This window comes from Condylostylus longicornis, unplaced genomic scaffold, assembly GCF_029603195.1.
Source record: "Condylostylus longicornis isolate FDR11 unplaced genomic scaffold, ASM2960319v2 ptg000024l, whole genome shotgun sequence".
In the NCBI taxonomy this organism is placed as follows: domain Eukaryota; kingdom Metazoa; phylum Arthropoda; class Insecta; order Diptera; family Dolichopodidae; genus Condylostylus; species Condylostylus longicornis.
In genome coordinates, this window is record NW_026577993.1 from 919,864 (window position 1) to 932,446 (window position 12,583).

Here is a 12,583-nt window from a genome sequence, read left to right on the forward strand (position 1 = left end):
TTGAAAATAATGCTTCTAAGTTAAAATATTTAAACATTCTCTCTTCTTTTAATTATGAGCATCGACATAATTTAATTACAAGACCATCAAGTTCTACCTGTATCGATCATGTGTTCTGTAATGAATCAAAATTAAAAACAAATATTGCTGCAATAGAAATCAACACAAGTGATCACAATTTACTGTTAGTTTTATTAAATAAAAACATAAATATTACTCAGTCTTCTAATATAATTAAGAATAATCTTGATTTTTCTTCGATTAAAGTTGCTATAAACTCGTCTTTAACATTGGATAGGTATAGTGGATTGAATTCAAATGAAATGTGTGATAAACTGGTTTCTGACATTAAAAATATTATTAACTCCAATTCTAAGGTTTTTGAAATTTCTGATATTGATGAAAAAAATGCATTAGTTCCTTGGCTAAATAATTCTTTGAAAGGCTTAATTCAAGAAAAAAATAGATTAAGAAAAAAATTGAAGCGTAATCCGAATAATACAAATTTGCGTGATAATTTCTTAAGAATAAACAAAATTGTTAATAAATCAATAAAAATGTCGAAATGGAATTATTATAGTTATCGGTTAGGCTCATTTGGATTCGATCAAAAAAAGATTTGGTCGTTTCTTAATGATATCACTGGGAGGAAAAAAAAGGTAGTAACAAATTGTATTGTTAAGAGTGATAATACTGAAATATATGATAATTATTTAATTGCTGAGGAATTTAATAATTATTTTGCTCACATAGGCCAAACTATTTCTGCTTCGTTTAATTGTATACCGGGTGGTGATTTAAATTTAAGTAATTTAAATTTTTTTGGCACTCTAAACTTAAATTTTAATGATTTCCAATTTTCCGATGTTGGTGAATTGGAAGTACTAGACATTATAACTAATTTGCAAAACAAAAGCTCTGTTGGTTGGGATGGTATACCAATAAAAGTTATAAAAAATTCAGCATATTTATTCTCTTCTTTACTTACTCAACTTTATAGAAATTTATCAGTGGTGGCATATATCCTGATTCTTTAAAGATTCAAAAGGTTGTGCCTATTTTCAAAGGCGGTGACATTTCCAAAACTAATAATTACAGACCAATAACAGTCCCCCCAGTATTTGCAAAGATTATTGAAAAAATAATGTATAAAAGGATTGAGTCACATTTAACTACGAATCAGTTCTTTTTTCCATATCAATACGGTTTTAGGAAAGGAATAGGAACACAAAACGCGTTGATTGACGTCGTTGACATGATTTGTGAGAAACTGACAAATTTTAATATTGTGACTGGACTTTTTATAGATTTACAAAAGGCTTTTGATACTATTGACCACGACCTACTACTATCTAAACTTTCTTTTGTTGGATTTACTTCTGATTCACTTGACATAATGGATAGCTATTTAAAAAATAGAAGGCAATTTGTAAATTTTAAAAATGAATTTAGCTCCGCAAAAAGGATTAATATCGGGGTTCCTCAAGGTTCTACTTTGGGGCCTTTATTGTTTCTCATATTTATCAATGACATACATAGGTTACCTCTCGTGGGTAAATTATTTTTATTTGCGGACGATTGTAGTTTGTTCTACCCTGGTAACAACTTAAACTTTATTAAATCAAATGTTGAACATGATTTAGTTATTCTGAGTGAATTTTTTAGAATAAATAAATTGTCGATGAATGCGCTTAAGTCCAAAGTAATTCATTTTAGATCGCGTCGAAGAAATATTGGAAATGTAGATATTCTATTAGATAACAAAATATTAGAAGAAGTAGAGGTAATTAAATTTCTTGGTATTATGATAGACAAAAATTTGAGCTGGTCCTCTCATATAGATAAATTAAACGAAAAATTAAGTGTTTTTAATGGCATAATGTATAAATACAAAAATAAGATACCTAGAGAAATCAAAATGAATATGTACAGTGCTTTAATTCACTCTATATTGTCATATGGTACGTCTATTTGGTCGACAAATAATAGAATTCAAAAGTTACAAATAAGTCAAAATAAAATTCTAAAAAACATTTTAGGTTTGCCGCTGTTATATGGTTCTTTTGACCTTTATTTCGAAAATAGGATCCTGCCTATAAGGAGTATTTACCAGTACCAAGTAATTTTGGCAATCTATAAAATACTTAATAATATTGGTTATTCTAATATCTTTTCGATTGAAAGATATTCACATAGGTTTAATACTAGGCACAGGAATAACATTCGTGTTTGTAGGAGCGGTTCCGTAATGTCGTCTCAAAGATTATCTGTCGCCGGTTCTAGATTATACAATAATCTGCCGAGCAATCTAAAAAATATACCGGATATTGGTCGTTTTAAAATTGAATTAAAAGAACTCTTACTATCCTCAGCTCGCTTGAACGAAATCTTGAATTAATTATTATACCACTTGTTCAAAATAAATTATTTATTACGTAATAATAACTGATGAAATACTTCTTAAATGAATAATCTAAATTTGTAAATTTGAAAATCAATATTCTGAATTAAAATTTTATTAACTTTCCATTACGATTAATAACATTTATTTATATTAAGAACAAAAGGAATTTTTATAATTTTTGCCAGATTTAAGTTTCTGTAATGCCTACTTTAGGCGATGAAACGCTTGTATACAATTGTAAATAACAAATAAGTAATAAATGATAAAAAAAAAAAAAAAAAAAAAAAAAAAAAAAAAAAAAAGGAATTAGACACCAACAAAGTAACGAAATATTTTCAATTTGTAAGAGCTTTAAATTTTATTTCCTTGCCTGTGTCAAATATAATTTAATCAATCACCTACAAGTTCTTAAATTTTGACAATTTAAAGAAGTATGTACTTATATAATTTAATTTCTCATAGAAGGAAATTTTGTGTAATTTAGGTGAATGCCTTTATAGAAAAAATGTAACCTATAAATTTTATCATAATCATATGTAGGTACGTTTACATGATAAAATTCATAGGTTTTCTTATCAAGTATTACTAGTTTTAAGAAAAATAGATTTAGAATTTAATTTTTTTATGTAAATGTGTTATGTAGCTAATGAAAAATGTGAATTCATTTTTTTTTTTCAAAAACAATTTTTTTATGCACCTATTTATTATTTTTGTTTTACCTGCAAAATGTTTTGTTACCTATAATTATTTTATTATTCTAGTTTGTAAGAACGTGAAATTTAATTTTGTTATTATTCAAATGATATAAAATAATTTCTGTATATATGTATTTAATAATTTTTAATTTTCCAGAGATCCCAAATCATTTCTAAATTATCCGAAGATACCTGATATAAGAGTATATTTCTTAACAAAAATTACGATGACCAATTTTCAATACACCGTATGTATGTATGTATTAGTAAATTGTGTATTCCGGAGCAAGGCTTTCGTTTGAATGGGGAGCAAAAATATTCAAAAGTGGGAGCTGTTTTAAAAAAAAGTGAAGCTAATTCCTATATTTCATAAAAAACAATGTATTATCATACGAAAACAAAACAAAAACTTTGAGCAAAAATTATAAACAAATTTATAATTACATTCGAATTAAAAAATATCGCAATAAAAACTTAAACTTAAAATAATATTTTTTACATGAAGCTTGATATACGTTTATACATTTTCTTAAGTTTAATGAAAACTCATAAAAATGTTTATGGCGTTTTTTATGATCATATATTTACTGCTTTTGTCATTTTCTTATATGTAGATTTCCTTATTCAACACTATTTTAAAAAGCGTACTTCAAATTAAAAAGTGCGTGCTTCAAATTTTCTTACTGAAAGTATAAATAAGATTACAACTTGGTTCCTAGCTTTTCGCATCAATATTGTTAAATAATTTTTTTTTATTTTAAAATGTTGCTTACCATTTCAACATAAAAGGAGTTTCTCAATTTAGTTTCAATCAAATTATCAGAAGAAAATACCGTTTCAGCTGCTGCACTACAATGCGCTAAACTAAGGAAGCTTTGAATAAATTTTTCAAATTTTCAACAATATACTCGATCGGCTTTAATTAAAATGTTAAAATCGCAATTACTGCACAATCGTCTCTTACAAAAACTCTATACAAACAACTTTCATCTGTTTAATATCCTAAGTTTGGATATTTGAGACTTGAACTGACTGATTTCAATTTCAAAATGAAACTTGACGATAAAAAGATAGGTGGGGGCTTTTGAATTAGCAAAAAAAAGTTTTTGTATGTACATAATTTCGTTAGCCAAGCTTTTGTCAAAAAATATTTAAATATTCCAAAAAAAGTTTTTTTCTTGTTTAGAAATTATAGCCAAACGACAGCCTTGTTCCGGAGTCTTATATAAAGATGTGTGTGGCACTTGACATTTAAAAAAAATCAAGGTCTGGACCATGCCTTTTTTGTGAATGATTTGTAAAATTGCATGTGTATTTTAGCCGAAATGACATTTCAGAAGAATCATTTTTTTTTGTTGTTTTTTTTTGGAAAAATTATGATTTTTACCTATTTTCATTTCGAGTTTTCTATAGGAAAAGTATACTAAAACTTAAAAATTTTTATATTAAAATGAAATTTGTAGTTTTTTGAACAAAATATCAAAAATTCAAATTTTAATTATAATTTTTATTAAATATATTTTGCAGTTTTTTCCGCATTTTTTTGTACGGTCATGTCAGGCAATATATCTGAGGGAATTTAGAGGAAAAAATGGTAGTACACTAAATAAAAAAAAAATTCTTGCTATATTTTTTAGTCTAGAATACACGGTTTAAAATAAAGTTAATAAAAATTTTATTAGATTGAAATTTAGAATTTCAGTTTGCAATTTTTTGGTTTTGTTTTCTAATTATGATACTGCTTTGAAATTTTATAATCATTATCCCCTATATAAAAACATATACATATAATAAAAATTTAACTTATACAAAAGAAATTTGTATAAGTTTTAAAGTTACTAATGCGGTAGTTTAGGAAAATTAGTGAATTAGCCTTACTAACAATGTGAAAATATTTCTAAATAAAACTTAAAACACGCTGTATCTCAAAAGAATATTTATGAAATTTTAATATAAAAAGAATCCACATAATTCAAGCATAAAAATTTAATTAATAATGAAAATTATATATGTAGATATACATATGATTATATAAATATGCATTTTGGAAGGAATATCAAACAAAATTAGCAAACTTGTTAATTTCAAATGTACATTTTCTCAAATTTAAAAAAATACACCACAATCAACAAAAAATTGCACTTTTTTTTTCTTTTTGTAGTGTAGCATTTCTTGAATTTTTAAAAAAATTAGCAGAACCTGGAAGGTTTTTTTAAATCAATTTTTTAATGTTTTAATAACACAAAACTTTAAGAATGTAAACATTAGTAAAGTAGAAAAAGATTGAATTTTAACTTTTTCTAATTAAAAATTTGGAAAAAGTTAATCATAAGAATACATGTAAATTCGTCAGCTGTGAACTATCACTCTCTCTTAGGGTCCAGCCCAAAGTATATCTACTAATAAGTAATTCGACTCGTTCCATTCCGTTAGTTTTCATTTGCATCTTGCTTCCAAATTCTTAAAATATTCCATTTTTTTTTAGAAATAGATGGTAATAAGAGTTGTGTAGGCAAGAAAGAAACAAAATATTTTAAACAAACGAGTGTATCAAAAACATTGAACTAAAATAAAATTAAATTAAGTTAGGTAAAAATTTTGTTATTTTTATTTTGAAATAACAAAATTTATATTTCATTTTATAAAATTTAGGTAAAAAATTCGAATGTATGAAAGCAAAAGAGTTTAAATTTTAAGACATAGAAATAAAGTAATTTATAAGGAAAAAAAGGTGTATGCATACTGATTACTTTATGAAATATAATTATTAACAATTCATGGGAAATATGTTCTAAATTTATTAAGATTGAAATAAAAATAAAAAATTTAAAGATAATTTATTTATTTTATTTATTAATTACAAATGCCTAACACTAAATATTTAAAATATTTAAAAAGTATATATCTCTTCACATCTTTTGGCAACAAATGAAATTTTTTGGTGTCGGCTTTTTTTCATCCCAAACACTTCAAATAATGTTTACCCATTATTATAAAAAATTTTTTTTTTTTCACAACTACTTAAAATTTTTTTTGATATTATACGTCTTTTTAAAATTTATTTTTATTATTTTTCTTATAAATTATAATAATTTTTTTTAAACACTTTTTTTCCGCTTCGCTTTTATAATACGAATGCACCTTTTTTCCCACCTTGTACTGGAATGAATTACAGAAATTATTGTGTCGCTTTTAAATTTCTTAATATTTTTCCCTATACTTTATATAGGAACAAATAATAAAGTGTCGCCTTTCAAAATTACATTATAAATAAACAGGTTGGCAACTATTGCGTACTCTTTCCCTCTCCCAAAAATTCTTATGTGTATAAAAATGAAAATAAGAAAGTATACTGCTTAACTCTTTTAACTAAGGGAATTTTTTGTATACAAAAATTGGTGAGTGATTGCATTAGTGTGATGTAAACGGAGAGTCGAACTACTTGTTAGTAGATATACTCTGGTCCAGCCCACAGGCATCTTTATACAAGAGTTGACAATACACAATTTACTAATACATTTATACGGTGTATTGAAAATTGATCATCGTACTTTTTCTTAAGAAATATATTTTAAACTAGGTATTTTCGAATAAATTAGAAATGTTCATATGGTGATTTGGGATGTTTGTAAAATAAAAAACGATTAAATACAAAAAATATGCAGAAATTATTTTATTTAAATATTAATTAAATTAAATTTCTTGTTCTTACAAACTAGTTACTTATTACAGGTAACAAATTACATTATAATTATTATTTAATTATTATACAGGTAACAAATTACATACATATAAAAATTATAGATAACAAATTACATACATATAAAAATTACAGGTAACAAAATATTTTTTAGTTAAAACCAAAATGATAAATACATAATAAATTTTTTTTTGAAAAAACTACATGACACATTTACATAAAAAAATAAAATTTTTAATAAATTTTTTACAACTAGTAATATTTGAATCTTACTGATTTATTAAGTCATTTAATTTATTAAGTCATTTTTTCTTTTTCAATAACTTTTCTCAAATTCACCTTTGTTTTATTCCAAATATTATGAACAAAACACAAAATTTAGTTGATATAAATTATAATTTAATTTTATTTAATAACACAAAAAATTAATATAATTATTCACTCAATTTAAATTAAAATTAAATTTTAAACAGCAAATAAATTATTTTACCGCTTAGCGAAACAGGCTTCCCGTACGAAATTTATATATAGACTAAAGAAATGAATAGTCTTTTTTCTAAACAAAAAATTTTGGATACACACATACGTAAAAATATTAAAACGGCTTGTACATTATAGGAGTTTATTCCTGCAATCCTGCTTTTCTGGTAGCCGTGATTTGGTATATAAGACATCTATTTTAGTGTTGGAGAATTATCGATATATTGAACCATCGATATTTTCGATATATCGCCGCAAAATTACCGTAAAATATTGATGAAACTATTAATGCAACTTGCTGTATAGTATAATGCAACTAGTAGTCTGCATCAAAGTATATCTACTAACAAGTAGTTCGACTCTCCGTTTACATCACACTAATGCAATCACTTACCAATTTTTGTATACAAAAAATTCCCTTAGTTAAAAGAGTTAAGCAGTATACCTTCTTATTTTCATTTTTATACACATAAGAATTTTTGGGAGAGGGAAAGAGTACGCAATAGATGTCAACCTGTTTTCTTATAATGTATTTTGAAAGGCGACACTTTATTATTTGCTCGTATATAAAGTATAGGGAAAAATATTAAGAATTTTAAAAGCGACACAATATTTTCTGTAATTCATTCCAGTACAAGGTGGCAAAAAAGGTGTATTCATATTATAAAAGCGAAGCGGAAAAAAAGTGTTTAAAAAAAATTATTATAATTTATATGAAAAATAATAAAAATAAATTTTAAAAAGACGTATAATATCAAAAAAAATTTTAAGTAGTTGTGAAAAAAAAAATTTTTTTATAATAATGGGTAAACATTATTTGAAGTGTTTGGGATGTAATATTGTGTGTGAGACAAAAAAGCCGACACGAAATTTAATTTGTTGCCAAGAGATGTGGAGAGCTTTGTTCTTTTAAATGAATCGGTAATAACTATATTTCATAAAGTAATCAGTATGCATACACCTTTTTTTCTTTATAAATGTACATACATGTGTACATTCATACATGAAATTTCAAACTCTTTTGCTTTCATACATTCGAATTTTTTACCTAAATTTTATAAAATGAAATATAAATTTTGTTATTATCAAAACAAAAATAACAAAATTTTTACCTAACTTAATTTAATTTTATTTTAGTTCAATGTTTTTGATACACTCGTTTGTTTACAATATTTTGTTTCTTTCTTGCCTACACAACTCTTATTACCATCTATTTCTAAAAAAAAATAGAATATTTTAAGAATTTGCAAACAAGATGCAAATGAAAACTAACGGAATGGAACGAGTCGAATTACTTATTAGTAGATATACTTTGGTCTGCATTTAATTTGTAAAGAAACATATAATAGTGTGATTATAACCAAACATGGAATAAATAAAACGAGCATATAAATAATATTATTTGAAGATAGTAGAATCAAAACCTATACATTTGCAGATTAATAAGTTTTGAGTAAAATGGAAAAAACGTTTTGTGAGTTATTCGGCACTCATATTTCAAATTATATTATTTATACTCGTGAAAAAAATGAGTTTAAGCCTTTCTGTAAAGAAATAATAAAGATAAACAAGACATTTTGAACAAAAAACGGAATTTAAGAAAGCAAATAAGGGGTTTTGTTGCAATTATATACAAGTATTGATGGGTTCTGTTGCAACTAATATAGCAAATAATGGGTTTTGTTGCAATAATTTTGATCAGAAACAAAAGTCAAAATGTTTTAATGTCAATTTTGTTCAATTTTATTTAAATTTTGCAATAATATAAATTAAATTTTGGTTATGGTATATAAAAAACTGTAAAAATGAAACTTTTTCTAATGTTGTAAGAGATTATAAATTTGTTCTGAACTTGTTTGGTAAGAAAGAAAGTTAAGTACAAATTTTATTTTAAATGCCGGTATAGCTATATTTAGTTAAGTATAGCAGAATTATAATGAATACGTTTTCTGTTGTAGATGAGAATAATATTTAGTTCCGTTTACAACATAATCTACAACTTTTGAAAGTATTACACAGTTACATGAAAAATATTATAATTTTGTAAATGTTCTTAAGTCTACAGTACTTTGCCAACAGTTTTATTGAGTGATGAGTAATTTTAAAGAATTAAATAGAAAGCTGATTAAGAGCTTCAAGGAAAATGTTTAATAAAATTTGAAACTAATATAGCACTGTAGAAAGTAACATTTCGTATTTTAGTACTTTTATAAAAATTTTAGATATTTTTCATAAACAAATCAAAATACTTCGAAAACTGAACCAGGGGTCGATTTAACATTTCTAATCACATCTAAGAAACTAATTGAACGTAAATATAATGTAAATAGAACAACGTTCATTTCGATTCCATTTTAATTCAACATTTATTTCTACGGTTAGTACAAGAACTTCATTTTATTAATTTGCTAAAGCCATAAAATTACTTGGGAATAAATAACATATTCTCTAAAATCTTCTCGATCTTTGAAATATGTCAATTAACATCGTGTTTCATGATAAAAATGTATTATGTCAAGCTTTAAATTTACAAATAATGTATTTTGAAACAACATTTTACGGCTACTAATACTACAATCCAACCAAACATGGGATTTTGTTACAAAATTTTTTTTGTGTTGTAAACAAAGGGTTTTGATACATTTAATTATATACAAATGTAGGAAAATGTGTATTTTCACAAGAGGAATAAAACCTTATACATAATTAGTTTAATTTTTTAAAATTTTGCAAATATATGGGTTTTGAATCTACTATTATCATATATCAATTTTACAAATCTATTTTACTTAAGCAAGAATAAATGACATTTAATTTAATAGCACAATTCATTGTCTTCAATCCACTTAATGATTTATAAGATCTCCAAAGCAAATTCCTTATCCTACTGCACTATGGCCAGTAAATGTAATTTAGATAATCCTTTGTTGTACAATTTTTAAAGTGGTTGATTAACAGGTTCTTTTTTACTGTAACAGTACCAAAATTTGTACAAAGTCAGTTGCTTTTGATTCTATGCACTATGTATCTTAAGAATGCCATTGTTTTTCTGTAAACATTGTTTTTGTAAATAGGCTATTAGAATAAGGTATAACAGACTGGAACGATGTCGAAATATGCCAATTGCAGATACGACGCCCCAAAAAAAAATTTCAAGACAAAAATAATTTTGAACTTGCATATACATACATATGTATGTTTTCAATGCGAAATTTTAGCTTTCCATATTTCAATCAACATTAAACAGTAGAAATTTCAATCAGCACGAATATAAAATTATATTTGCAATTTGCAACGAATTAGAAATACTAAAGGAAGGCGCATCTTTGTTTCTATCTCGCTTACACTCACTAAAAAATCGTATCTTGAAAAAAACATAGTGCAGCCAAAAACTTTAGGTAGGTCTCTTTCTTTGTATTGTGAAACTGAAATTAACATAAAATGCAAAGAAGATTTTTTATTCTGTATATAAAATTAGTGCAGTTGGTAAATAAAAAATTATAAAATATTTAATAATAAGTGTTAAAAAAAGAATACTATTTGATAAAAACTTATAAAAAAATTATAAGAAGTGAAAAAAAGAAAAAAATCTGTTAAAAAGAAAAAGGTGTGTAGTTCCAAATTGTTATTCCCACTTGTAAAAGCAAATAGTTTTATTACAATATTTACATGTGAATATTATTCATTTCAATAATTAAAAGAAATATTTATTCAACAATGCTTTGATTAATTCATAATTTATAATTTTCTTAAGTTTTTAATTTTGCAAAGAAAACATATATTTTTGTTTTGTTTTAAATTAAAATTACTTCGAATGACATAATTTTACCAAGACCGGATTTACCATAATTTTTTCTATACAAAATTAGTTTGCGTTTAGTAAAATATAGCTTACATACAATATTTTAAATTGTATCTTTTATTTTTATATAATTACAGTTTTCCTAGATGTACTGAAATGAAAAGAAAATGGATCGGAATTATTAATGAAGAAGTTGGCATTTCAAATATTTTACAAAAATTTATAATTTTATAATTCATAAAATAAATTTATTCAAAGAGAAAAAAAAATAATAAGTTTTGTTTAAATTTGATTTTTTTTTACAGGTATTTAAAATGAAAAAAAATATTTTGAAATATTTTTTAGTTTTTACTTTTAAAAAAAATTTTAACTTATCCTTCCAAATTACACATATTTTATAGTTGAGGCCAGGTAAGAAATAAAATAAATACGCTACTGTTACGACTTTGTCACTGCTCGGAGCAAAAAAAGAGACAACTAGATAAAATTCGGTTTAATTGTTTTTACAAGATCCTTCTTTTAGTATTTCTAATTCGTTGGTTATTTGCTATTGCAATGATATATTATGTACTTCAATTTATTTAAATACAAATTCATAATTTGCAGTTACACACATACATAATGTATCAAAGATTTATACTGCGTATAAGAAAAGAAGATATTTTAAAAAATTTTTCCTTTATTAATGAGCTTATTAATGTGATATTAAAAAATAATGAATAGTTTTATTTACTGCCCTATCTGTGTTTTTCATTTTAAAATTTACCTTTTTACGAACATTTTAAAATGAAAACAAAGATATGACGCATTATCGTCCAAAGCTAAAAGAAGCATTGAATTTTTTGTCGATAGTCGTTGTAAATATAAATATAGGAAACAGTGATGCCAATTTAGCACTTTCCTGTGCTTTTTTATCACTCTCTAACTTTTACATACACCCGATAAATGTAATGTACCCTAAAGTAAAATTAGCGCTATTTTAAAGTTATTGCGCTATTTTGCGCTTAAACTAAAATTTTTGCTAAAATTTTAAAGAGATTTTTTACTTTTAAAAATTTTCTTTAAAAAATGTTGAACTAATGACGAAATAAATTCCCCATAAAATATGATAAATAAAATCGAAACCCTTAATGTTTACAATTAAAAAAAGAAATCGTTAGTGAAAGGATGAACGAAATAGTAAGGTCCTTAATAAACTGTTATTCAAATCAGCAATAGTGTTTGTCATTGAATTTTGTAAAGTTTTCACAATCCAAATAAAAGTTAGATAGCTTTTTATAATTAAATTATTTTCAAACCTAAAAAATTTGATATATATTTTAAATTTTTTTGAATTCTTGAGATATGCCCCTTTTACTTTCAGAAACTGAATAAAGAAAAACACTGTTAGTGGTCAATCGCTCCTACTTTTATTTGAAAGAAAAAAGTTTTTTCTTCTACAATTGTATTTGTGTACTAATTTTTAGTAGCAAAAAAAGCGTCATCCCATCCTTGTTTACGTT

At 24.5% G+C, this 12,583-nt stretch overlaps 1 long non-coding RNA gene across 1 annotated transcript; it reads left to right on the forward strand.

The window, feature by feature from the left end:
* The first annotated feature begins 1,686 nt into the window (after positions 1-1,686).
* On the forward strand, positions 1,687-2,402 carry LOC129607006 (uncharacterized). The gene is made up of 3 exons (XR_008696791.1): positions 1,687-1,783; positions 1,842-1,961; positions 2,040-2,402. It is a non-coding gene; the product is annotated as an uncharacterized LOC129607006 (long non-coding RNA).
* Positions 2,403-12,583: the final 10,181 nt, after the last annotated feature.